General features: G+C 48.0%; 1 long non-coding RNA gene across 1 annotated transcript in view; it reads right to left on the bottom strand.

Annotated features, from left to right (window-relative positions):
* The window catches only part of LOC144320270 (uncharacterized), a 70,569-nt gene that overhangs the window by 13,344 nt on the left and 44,917 nt on the right, over nucleotides 1-12,308 (bottom strand). The window contains exon 3 of the long non-coding RNA XR_013385818.1: nucleotides 8,778-8,850. This is a non-coding gene — a long non-coding RNA (uncharacterized LOC144320270). The remainder of the gene's footprint in view (nucleotides 1-8,777; nucleotides 8,851-12,308) is intronic.

The following is a 12,308-nucleotide window of genomic DNA, read 5'->3' on the forward strand; positions in this document are numbered from 1 at the left end:
GTCCCGTTGATTGTAGGCATCTGCTACAGAGGAGCCCATGAGAGATTGGAGACACCCAAACCTCTGTGGGAAAGAGAAGGGAAGAAGGGATCTGGGTAGAGATCACTCCGCCACTGATTTCCTCATTCAGGTCCAGCCTGTCAGAGGATAGAGTGCTGCACTGAGACTACATATCTGCTTCGCCCCCTACGCTCCTCCTCAGGGTAAAGGAACTGCTGTGATACTGGCCGGTTCTGGCCCTAAGGACTCAGAGTGACAGCTGGCTGCTGAGGACTGTGTTAGTGATTCTGCCGTGCCCAGCATCCTGCCCTGCCCTGCTCAGCTGGAGGGCTCCATGGCCATGGGACACAGCTGAGGAATCTTCCACAGCCACACCACTCCTCCCTCTGACAGACAGTGGTGAGCATAGCAGGGCCTACCCTCTCCTCTTTGCCGCCTGTGGTTCTAGAAATTGCACCCATTAGCTCTAAGACTTTAAGGAAATCATTGAACGGCCCAGGTCCCCTCACTCATCAAATAGGAGTATGCTACACATACCTCGCTTGGTCGTGAGGGTTTAGTGAGTCAGTGCCGTAGTAAAGTTGAAGGCACACAGGTAGACATTGGGTGACAATGAAATTTCCTTTCCCACCTGCTGGCCCTTGAGTTTGGAGTTAAACTTGCATAATCCCAGAGAAGACATGATGGGGGATAAAGGGGGGGGGATAGCCCAGGGGTGGTGGTGCCCACTCACCCACATCAGGCATCACATGACATACTGCCCTCACCACCCCATGCAGCTGGCAATAACTTTTCTTCCTCTTTGTGATATTTTCAGAAATTTAAAAAGGAGGGAACCAAGGCCAGGGGACTCCGATCATTGGCTTTACTTTGGTTCTGAAACAGGAACTGATAGAATTCGGAGGGCCGCCCGCTTGTGCAGGCTGTGGGGGTCCCACCAGGGGAACTCAGCCCACCTCCAGGACACAGTGAAGCCAAAAAGCCACCGTGCCCCTCCCCTACAGGGATGCATGAGTTCTCTGCCACCTACTCTCTCCCGGCAGTCTCTGTCTCCGGACTGTAAGTCCCTGACCACACAAGTGGCAAAGAGACGAGGCTCCAGGGTATGGCTCTGAGAGCCCCTCATTTCTTGTGGTTTGCTGAAAGAAAAATGAGGTCCCAGGGAAGAGGCGAGGAAGAGAAAAGGATGTCTACAGTTTTCTGACTAAGGAAAAGAAACACACACAGGGAGAGCGTGAGCCAGTTAAAGTGCTCAAAGTTTTTGCGAGCTCGTCGTGTACAACTCATTCAACAAATTATATTTCCTACACAAACATTCTGAGGATTAAATGAACAATACAATACTTGTCTGAGCTCTTTGTGATCAAATGCTTTGTGGTAAAAGTTCTATTCCTGGAGAGTTGCTATCAGAGCTTCTTGCTCCTCGTCAGTAAACATAAGAAGAGGCCAAGTCCGTGTAAATTTAAATTACATAAAACCTTTCCCCCAACTGCCAGGTCTCTCAACAGCCCCTTTTCACAGAGCTCCGTGGTCGTGGAATGTAATATCTTTATCTTAGCAGCACAGACTTTTGAAAACGTGACATAATAGGATTTCTTCCTCACAAGGCGTATCAAATACCATTTCGAACTAAAGTCTACTTTACTTTTAACCAGGAATAAATCAAAGGGCCCTTTCTTTGTTTATTTTTAGCCTTTCTATTTCCCCATGACCCAAGAAGCATCCTCTCTGTCCATTCTGCCAACCAGAAGCCCTGCGACCCAGCCCAGTGGGTCCCCGAGTCGGCCCCAGAGACCAGAGTATGACGGGATTGTGAGAATAGGCAGCAGGACAGCCGGGGCTGCACCTCTGTCTGGGGTGTTCTTGGGGGAGCAGGGCAGGGAAGATGACCACATGTTGCAGATATATCTCTAAATGCAATCGAGAGCAACCGGTATTTCAATGAGGTGATATAAGATGGAGACGAAGGTGACAAGGATATTAGCTCATCTCTGGTTCAGTGGCAAGCTGGTGTGAAAACTTAGAACTTTTTGTGGGGATTCATTTCTAGAACCCTCATGCCAGAACAGTTATGTGTTTTCTTGAATGAATGAATGAATGAATGAATGAATGACACACCAACCAATGAATGAGCAGCGATATTGAGAAAGGAAAGAAATCTGCTACAGATCAATACACAAGACCCTGGGAGATTCTCCTTTGTCTCCCTGTGTCCTCTGACCGTGGGGAGAGCAGCCAACAGCTGGAGCAGAGTCCCAAGCTAAGGGGACCTAGGACGACACACACCTGAGGGAGCATGTCACCATCGCCCCCAATTCCACTTCAACCTTGGGCAGTTTGAATACTTTTGGAACTGCCAGTGACCCCTCTCTTCTCAGAATCCCTACTTCCTATGTTAGACGTTGTCCTCATTTGGACAATTCATCACTCATTCACAATTCATTTAGAGTCCTATTCTAACTGTTGTGCGTCTTCCTGCCTTCCTTCTCTAGACAAGAAGATCCTTGAAGGTTGAGACTGTGTCATATGCTGCTTTTTTGTGTCTACTTCACTGCATGTTCTAGAGCTGAGTGCATATGCAAGAATGAATCAATCAACGAAATTAATGAACACACGCCAAGGCTTAAAGAGAAGGACATTGACTGCTTGGCTTGACAACCAAAAGCAACATGACTCCTTCTGTTTCAGCCCCCAGCCCAGAGATGCAGTCACCCTCCTCTCGAGTCAGGAGCCCACGGTGATATGCAGGCAGCTGCAGCCCCAGCCAAAACCCTGCAGCTGGCGCATGCCCTAGCTGCACTCCCATCACAGTTCTTGTGAGTTCTATAGTGTGTTGCACTGGGTCTTCCTTCTGAGGGGAGTGTCTCACAGCTATCCACACATCCCAGCATATCCGCCCAAGACCCACGCTGATGAACCAGGGCTAAAACCCCACTCCAGTGCTATCACAGGCAACGCAGCCAATGTCAAACAAGGTCAGCCTTGGGAAACTGACCCACGTTGAGAGAGTGAAGCCCAGACTGGAGCGAGCTTCCCCTTGCAAGGACTTGGTATGGAAGTAGGGGGCAGGCAGCTAAAAAAGACCAGTGGAATTGGCCTTTCCCGCTGTGACTTTTTCCACCCCAGCCTCTGAGGATTCCTCAAGACAGTGGGAGAAATTTCCGCGTGGAGGGTGGGACTCTGCCTGCCCCGAGTCACAGAATTCACCTCGGCTTTTGGCAAGCCACGTTCAGTGTGCCAGATTTTCAAGATTTAACATTTAGAGTCTAGAAGATAGATTTGGGAAAGATCCACAAACACCGGCTCTCCAGAGGGGAAGGACTCTCTCAGGCTGGCTCCAGGAGGCAATTCCAGCGTGGTCCGGGCGTTTGTTGGGAAAGGGGACCCTCAGGGACCGCGAGCCTGAGGACATCCAGGACTGTGTGGTCTAAGTAACCACCTCACTCCGGTTTCACAGGCGCGGCTGCTTCCACCCCACTGGGGAAACGACAATGCAGGGAAGGGGCCGCGGCCACTAGATGGCAGCAGAGGGTAGGAAAAGTGGGTCCCCGGCGGCCGGGGTGCGGGGGTGGGGGGAGGTTTGTAGCCCCTGCGTTTTGCTTTACATCTTTAATGAGATGTGAAGAAAATGAGTCCCTTACATGCCAGACACAGATGCCGGAGCATATGGAGAGACGCCGCACAGCACTATTTCTCTGGTTATTAAACAGGAGGCACCTAACTAGTCATTCACCCCATCCTCGTGCCGAGTTGTCCTTTGTGTCTTGGATGTCGCTGTGGACAAGGTAATAACAGGAGAAAGCGGTGGAGAAGACGTGGCCCTCTAGGCTTGCGGCGCCAGGCCGTGGGGGTGCCAGGGGGGTCGGCAGTGAAGGCGAGAAGCCCAGCCCACAAGGGCCAACTTGCCAAGAGACATTGTCGTGGCCTCCACTGCCAGGCTCAGTCCGGGCCTGGCTTGGTGGCTCTCTGGTCTCCCTGGCAGTCCCTGAAGGCTCATTTATTCAGAACCCAATCACCACCAGACAGCTCTGGAGTCTGACCTGTCACCACAAACCCCAAATGGGAATGGGAGCTCTGGACATTTTAAAGAGCAAGGCCTGCTTGCTATTCTGGCAGAACTGAAGACCTACAGTGTAGTGAACATGCACCCAAAGGCACATAGAGAGGGAACGATTTTTCCACGCTGCCCCAAGCATAGTCCTGCTGACTATGAAATATTTTCATCTGGAGAACGGTTTCTCCTAACAGACTGTGACCAGGGCAGAGAACAAGCAGGTATCACTCCACTTTATTTCCGTATCCCACCCACTTTCACACTCCCCATACTATGCCCTACCCCAGCCACTCAGCCCGACCATTCCTTAGATAATTCTCCCACCCTCCCAACCCCAGATTGTATACAGCCATTTTTCATACAGAGAAACCGAGGCACAAAGCTGAGATACAGGTCCAGGTCTCTGGGTCCCCATCCCTTCCTGATAGGTTTGAACCTCTGACACGGTCTGCAGTGGAAAATCATAGCAAGATCCACCTGCTGCTATTTTCTTCCCTGTTTTGGCAAATAAGGCTCTAAACTAGAAATCCTTGTTTGTCTGTGTGACCTTAGATAAGTCACTTAACTTCCCAGTGCCTCATTTTCTCATCTGGCATTTGAGGAGCTAGAATTGGATGATGACTAAGGCCCCTTCCAGCTCTATATGATCCTGCGGCTTCAATTTCACAAGCCTCTGCCAGCCCTCAAAGAGCATCACACACAATGCTTTTTTCCAACAATAACCACACTCAACAGGAGCGAGCAGAATTTCCTCCTCCAGTTGAGGAGAAATGTGGTCGTGGTTGGAATCTTGTTGATATTCTTTTTCCTTGGAGCAAAAGAAGCATGGAAGTTTCCTGATGCTATTGACACTAACAGCCGGACCTGGAGGTGGCCACACTCGTGGAGGAGACCGCGCAGAGCTGTCTCGGTGGGGGGTAGAGAGGCATAGGCAAGACTGGAGGATGTTTTAACAAGTGTTTCTCAAAAAAAAAAAAAAAAAGGCCCATTTGGTTCTGCACAGGGGTCTGGGGGCAAATCCAGGTCTCCCAGGAGGAATCTACTCTCACCCATAATGGGGGATTGGTTCAGCTCAGCTGCTCTGACAAAGGGCTGAATACAGTGCTCCCCACAGCTCCATGTGAAAATGACTCACAGCAGTTATGAATATCCAGCCTCCTTTGATGTATTCCCAGACATGAGGAACAGCCACAGCGGGGAGGACGTGGACTCTGGATGCTAGCACTGCGGGGAGGTGCACAGAGGGCCTGGACACATCTGGCAGCATCCTAAAGTTCCAGCAGAAATCTGAGCTGCCTAATTACCCCTGGACTTCCCAGGACCATGGAGCTCCCTTTCATCCACCCCTCCCTCTTTCTCCCTCTTTCTCTCTGTCTCCAGCTACAGAGGAATCGGATCCTCCAAGAATTACAACCTGTTTGTATCCCTTCACCCTTCCCGAGGGGATAACAATTCACTTCCCTGAATAAAACCAGTTTTATTGGGATCCCTGGGTGGCGCAGCGGTTTGGCGCCTGCCTTTGGCCCAGGGCATGATCCTGGAGACCCGGGATCGAATCCCACGTCAGGCTCCCGGTGCATGGAGCCTGCTTCTCCCTCTGCCTGTGTCTCTGTCTCTCTCTCTCTCTGTGTGTGACTTTCATAAATAAATAAATAAATAAATAAATAAATAAATAAATAACCAGTTTTATTGAGCACAAAAATGAATGCACCCACGCTACTCGGCATCTGCACCAATTGCTTTAAAGCCATAGACCTGGCCCTGTCAGCCAAGCAGAAGGATTTTCCTCTGTAACTGCCATTTCTAGACATTTCCGGCCTTCTGAGTGGCCGCATGACACCTTGTTCTCCTAATAGGCTCTCAATGATGATTGAATACAAAGCCTCCAAGTCTGTCTTGTGTCGGCAGCTCCGGAGACTGGGTCAGTCACAACCGTCCAAAGCAGAAGACCCAGCCATGCCGACTGTGCAGTGAGTGCCCAGAGCTCAAAGTGAAAGGGGAGTGTCAGTTACTGCCACCTGAGGCCGTTCAGCTGAAACCTTATCTATGTGCAGGGGTCCTCCCATTCTGGACAGGGTTCAGGAGTATATTGATCCCTGGAAATTGGGGCAACGTCTTTCCAGTTATAGAAAGAAGTGGTCAAGGGTGTCTAGGGAGGGAATCTGCTCAGCCCATGCCTGCCCTGTTGTTCTCTGAAATGGGGCTGATTTTATTTGGTCAAGTTGAGCTTTGCTCTCACACACCCACAGACATCTGCACATGTACACTTAAATGTAATAAAACACCTCCTCTAACTGACCATATGCCCAGCACAATGTCCAGGGCTTCACATGTACCAACCAACTCCTCTAAGCCTCGCAGACACTGGAGGATGGGGGGGGGGGTCGGCAGGTATCATTATCCCCGCTTTAGAGAGGAGGTGCCCAAGGCTGAGGTCTAGGACATTTGCCTAAACTGAAAAACAGGGGGCTCCTGAGTGACTCAGTGCATTAAGCAACCAACTCTTTATCTCAGCTCAGGTCTCCATCTCAAGGTCATGAGTTCAGACCCCATGTTGGGCTCCACACTGGGCAAGGAGCCTACTTAAAAGGGAAAAAAAAAAAAAAACGAGGAAAGGAGAGGGAAGAAAGAAAAGAAAAGCTGAAGTTAAAAGAGCTTGGATTCAGGATTGTTGGATTTTAAAGCATCATCTCTTAACCACCAGGCTATGGGGCAATACGTTTATCATCAAGTGCTTACTGTATCCAAGGCACTGGAATTCTGAGACAGCAAGGAGGGCACAGTTCTTGACTTCAGAAAGCTTTAGTTTAACCAGTCACCAGTGCACACAGATGTAGGTTCTTATAGATCAAGGAGTCTATGCTCCATCCTTCCCCATCACACAACTCTCACACCTTCTACCCTCGATTCACCGTGTGAACAGCATGTGTAGCATAAGGACTGGGGTCTTCTCCCTTAGAGCTTCAGGTGCTTGAATTTTACAGGCAACAGCAAGAGCAATTGGACCACTGAGGCATTAGGCTGCAGTTACAAAGCTCCTGAACTAGCCACTGTTTGTTTTATACTGTTTTTTAATTTGATCAGGAAGTTCTTCTAACCCATTATTCTATATTTGCAGAGGAGCAGGGCAGAAGAGCAATAGGGTAGGGACAGGGAAGATTTCAAGCTTGGAGGTTCAGGAAGTCAAGCTATAGATCAACCAGAAGAAATAAAGCAGGATGGGGTGAAACTCCATTACTTCCATGACCTCAGAAGGGAAGTGATGATATATGTGAAGGACACTGGGATGAAACAGAAAGAAGGAAGTGATTGTTGCACTAATTTAGATTTTGCCAAGAGCAGATTGGCTGCCAAAGCTACTTCAGCCTTGACTCATACATAGATCCATGACCTGGGAGACAGCACAGTGTCCTGCTGTGCTGGATATCTTCCAGTGGCATTGACCCAATAAGGGGGTTGAGGAGAAGAGTCCTTGATGCTAAGAAAGATACCTCCCTCCAAAGTGGAGTTCTGAACCACCCACACATAAGGCATGTAAGACATGGGGAGGCTGCCCAAGACCACTTGAGTCCCAGGAGGAGTACTGAGAGCAGACTGAAGGTAGATCTACAGACGAGACCCCTTCAGAGACTCTTTAAAAGTTCATTACACACAAATTTGCATCTGATTTCATTTCAGGAGACATGTGCTTATTCCTGCATTGCCCACCAACCTGCAGATATTTCTTCTAGATCAAAGTCTTCCTAGAACTTTGACAAGGGTTGACAGAGAGGACAAGGCGGTTCAGCTTTAGGACCCCCCCCCCATCACCACTAATCCCACCACCACACTTATGAAATCCCTAGGCAGCTGCATGATCTTATCAACCAGTAATTATTTCTTCTGACAAAACCCAAATTGGGGAACCGACAGGATGTTTGTTTCTGGTTCTCTCTATGCAGGTACCCAGGTACCCGGTCACTGATGAATCTTAATCCTCACTTTAGTTTCTGGACTATGGCTTCTGGTTTCTACTTGGCCAGCCTCATCGGAGGGGAGCTGGTCCTGAGTTCCCCTCACTAATCCGCAGACACCCGCCTCACTCTAGGAATTCGGCACTCCCAAAATGACCACATATGACCACTGGGGGGCAGTGCTGCACCAGCCAAAGCACCTCAGGAGCCTGCTCCATCCTTGTCCCCACCAGCCCCGAGCATAGCGGGATGCAGACTCTGGTTGGAAGCCAAACCCGAGGACCACTGGAGCTTTGTGAGTAGCAGCACAGCCAAGCCTATTACAACAGCTCCTCGCACCTGGCATCATAGGAATAAAAGGTAGTTCACTGGAAAGCAGATTTGCTCCATAGGTGACGCAATCCCCCGGGAAAGAGAATGAAAGGAAAACTTGCCTCATCATGTCATTAACTAGGAACAATCTGTGTCTCTGACCAGCGGTTGCAGAATCCTACCTTTCTCTACTCACTCAGTTGTAAGCTCCTGGCAGTACACACGGTGCTTGGCAATAAATGTTTATTGATCGAGTGCAAACATGCATACATATATACATATGCATAATTGAAACGGGCCATTTTCAGATTTGCTGCTGTTTTCCAGTACTTACAACATCTAAAGTTTAAGCCATCAATTAGCAACTGAGCATTCTTAGTCCTGGAGACAGCTAAGGATAGCCAGGTTATTCATTATAGCAGCAGTTGTCATTGTACAGATGTTATTTCAAATATTACCTCAAGAATTTCAATCTCTTGCTTTTAGGAAGTCCTTCATTATGTCACCCATGTGTCCTCAGACTTCACCAGCCTGTGGATTAAAAAAAAATACAGACATTGTTTCCTTAATATTACAACCCCTGGGAACTGTAGCCTCTAATGGGAGACTATGGAATAGCCATTCTCTCCCCAGGGGATTTGTGGTAATTGCATCCCACACTGGAGCCCCGTAGGGCTAAACAATTGCCCTCAGCCAGAGCTCTTCCTCAGGACATCTTGGTTCATCTCTTGAGGCTCATCTCCAGGCTGCTTTCTCCCCTCATTCTGCCCCCAACCGATTCCATGTCAGTGTGGACACAGCCTACTCCCATGATCATTTACAACACAGCTATAGGCTTGAGGAGAGAAGGAAGTGCATATTTGAGCTCCCAAAAGCCAGCGTGGAATGGGTCTGTGCCCTCAGTAAAAATCTGCAGATATCCATACATCTCCAAATTCAGAATCCAAGACTAGCTTCTTACCTGCCCTGAGTTGAGGGACAGTGGCAAAAGTCATTTCCTGCCAGGAAGCTCTCCCCATGCCCTCCACTATCTCAGGGGGAGTCTGGCCTTCTTGGCCCAGAAAAGCAAACACTGTGTTACTAGATCTTAGAATACCACATATGAGAAAACAATGGCCCTGATTAAATTCATATGGGGGGAGGAGGGGATCTGCGCTTAATTCTAATTAGAAAGATGCCAGTTAATTTTTAATCGAACACTTATTTTTTTTCTTTTTAGAGGCGGAAGAGGAGGGAGAGGGAGAAACAGAATCTTAAGCAGACTCCACACCCAGCACAGAGCCCAACTCGGGGCTCGATCTCACGACCCTGAGATCAAGACCTGAGCTGAAATCAAGAGTCCGACACCTAATTAACTGAGCCACCCAGGTGCCCCTTGGGCACTTACCATCTTAGTGTATAACATCTGCATTTAGTTCTATGATAACTTCATCATCTCCACAAGAATGAGTAGATATTTGTTTGAAATGTAAATAAACTCATTCTCAACCTCACCCTAGTTTTCTCCACAAAAGAAGGGTGCTCTAAACTTTACCTAGAGACTCCACTCTCCCAACAGAACCCCAAGAGCCTACAAGGAACAGTACTCCAGCAAAGGGGGAGTAGAGAAAAGGAAAGTCCTCTCTTTATAAGTTGTTCCTTTTGTGAAAATTTCTAACTGAAATTTCACTATACAGTTCAAATCTAGGTCCTCAGAGGACATGGGTGGTCCTCATCTTTCTCATAAAAATGCTGTAAATCAAAGGATACCTTTCCTGAAAGCAAACAGAAATTGAAAAAAAAAAAAACACAATTCATTCAGACACAGCATTTTTCTAATACTGTCCATGGGAGTTGAGTTGATCATATGTTAAGCTTGTCCTGGCCTATGTACTTTCTCAAGACATCTTCACTGTGATTAAGGGACAGGTCTCCAGGGTAGTGTCTCAGTTCTGTACCTGGAAGAAACAATGTAAGGAAAAGAGGAGATCTACAGTCAATACATAAGAGAAAAGGTAAGGAATGGTCCCCAGGGTTAGCTCCTGCTTTCAAATTCAGACCTGTCTCAGGTCTCTGATTTCCAGGTCCAGATCTCTGGTGTGTGAATAATTTCTGCAGCCTTGATACTACATCTCATGTTCAGGTTTGACATCGATGGCAGGTCCGAGACCTCTGGCCTTGTGATTTTGAAAAATCCATAATCTTGCTCAAATCCTCAACCTTCTGACACCTTGTCCTAGAGGATAAATGTCCGAGATTGTTTCCCTTGAAACCACAGGCCTTTCTTACAATTCCAGGGCCACGCAGCCCTGGTCTGTAACTGGTTGATTCTCTTTTCTCATGCTGCTATGGCAGTGAGATCAGATATCAAGTTAATGTAAAATGTGAGGTAGACAATGAGAAGAGAGAAGGATCAGAAATAAGGACCTGGAAAGAGGAAACAGATTCAGGAGACACTTCAAAAGTAGATGAATGATATGTAGGAGTTGAAGAAGAAGGAAGAGATGGCCTTTTCCCGGTATCCTGGTTGTATACTGGAATATTCTCTAGTTCCCATGTTCCATGGCCTTCCCATCAGAAATTAATTCTCACTTGTATTTTAGCACATTGAGGCTTAAGGTATAAATCCTCTTAAAAGTTAGAGCCTCTTTCCAGTAAAATTATTTTGGGTATGACATTCCCCCTGCCAGCAGGAAGAGCCTTCTTCCCAGGCACCTTTGGTGAGCCTGCCTGCGGTTACCACAAGCACACGTACATCTTCTCAACAGCTCCCAAACATCCTTCACACTGCTATGGCCATCCCTCTGGAGGACTCCTGGCCACCCCATCACACCACCTGCCCTGCAGGCACATCCACCCCCATGCCACCAGCACCCCCCACCTCCATATGCCTGTGTGTGTCTATGTAGCCTCAGCCGTCTCCAGCTCTCTTCTGTGTCACACTGAGTCTGGGCATTCTGGAGTGAGTGTCTCCTTATCTCTTTGTCCACAGTCCTATTATGCCTTTGAAGTTGTTCATGAGAATATCTTGCAGAAAGATGAGTAGTCTTGGAAAAGATGAGGTAAGTAAGATGGAAGCAGAACAAGATGAGGTAAGTAAGATGGAAGCAGAGGTGGGAGTAAAAGCTTTGACAAAGATGATAAAAAGAAAAAGAATTCTTGACCTCCATCAGCCCTGACTCTCTAAAGAAGATTGGCCCCAAAGAGAGCTTATTATTTATCCCAAATTTAAATTTCCTGGCTCTGCAGTCATTGTGTACACAATGAAAAGGAAGCCATTGCACAAAAGATGCAGTTATCCTCACAGTGGGAACAACCGCAGCCAAGCTGATTCTGTTCCAAGAATAGAACGATAACAGTGTTAAGTCAGGAACTCCAAGACTGGATCTTCAACAAACAGGAAAATGGTTATAAGGGAAGGTCAGTAGAAAGGAACCCTCTGACTCTTGGATGGGGTGCGGGTTGCCAGGGAAAATTGCAGTCTGTTGTCCTCCCACAGTGAGCTCACAACCAGCTGTGTTGACTGGGAGAAAGCCCCGCCTGAATTCAGGCAGACCCCAGAAGCCCTTTCGCCCACCCCCACCCCCCAGCTTCCTGTACATTATTTGTTGGGCTGTACCTCCTTCTCTTGCCTGAACTTAAACATCATCATCAGACTTTTTAACTCCACAGTGGCAGAAATCTGGGCTGGTTTTTGCTTCCACTATGTCCTCCGCGCTCAGCAGAAAGCCCGTATGCAGTTGGCATTCAATAAATATCTGATAAACGGATGCTCAATTGATTAATCAGTTAACTAAAAATGAACGAATTACTTCCTCTCTGTCTGGTTTCTGAGGAGTGGGTCCCAGAACCAGAAACTGCCAGGTGGGCCACGAAAGCCATAGGACACCCAGAAAAAAAGACTGTTCCTATCTTTCCCCATCTCTCTGTGCATGTTAGATCCCTAAAACTCAGGAACAAGGACCCAAGAGATGATGGCCTCCCAAATGTCTTTCAACAAAAGACTATCT

This window comes from Canis aureus, chromosome 9 (genome assembly GCF_053574225.1).
Source record: "Canis aureus isolate CA01 chromosome 9, VMU_Caureus_v.1.0, whole genome shotgun sequence".
NCBI classification, from domain to species: domain Eukaryota; kingdom Metazoa; phylum Chordata; class Mammalia; order Carnivora; family Canidae; genus Canis; species Canis aureus.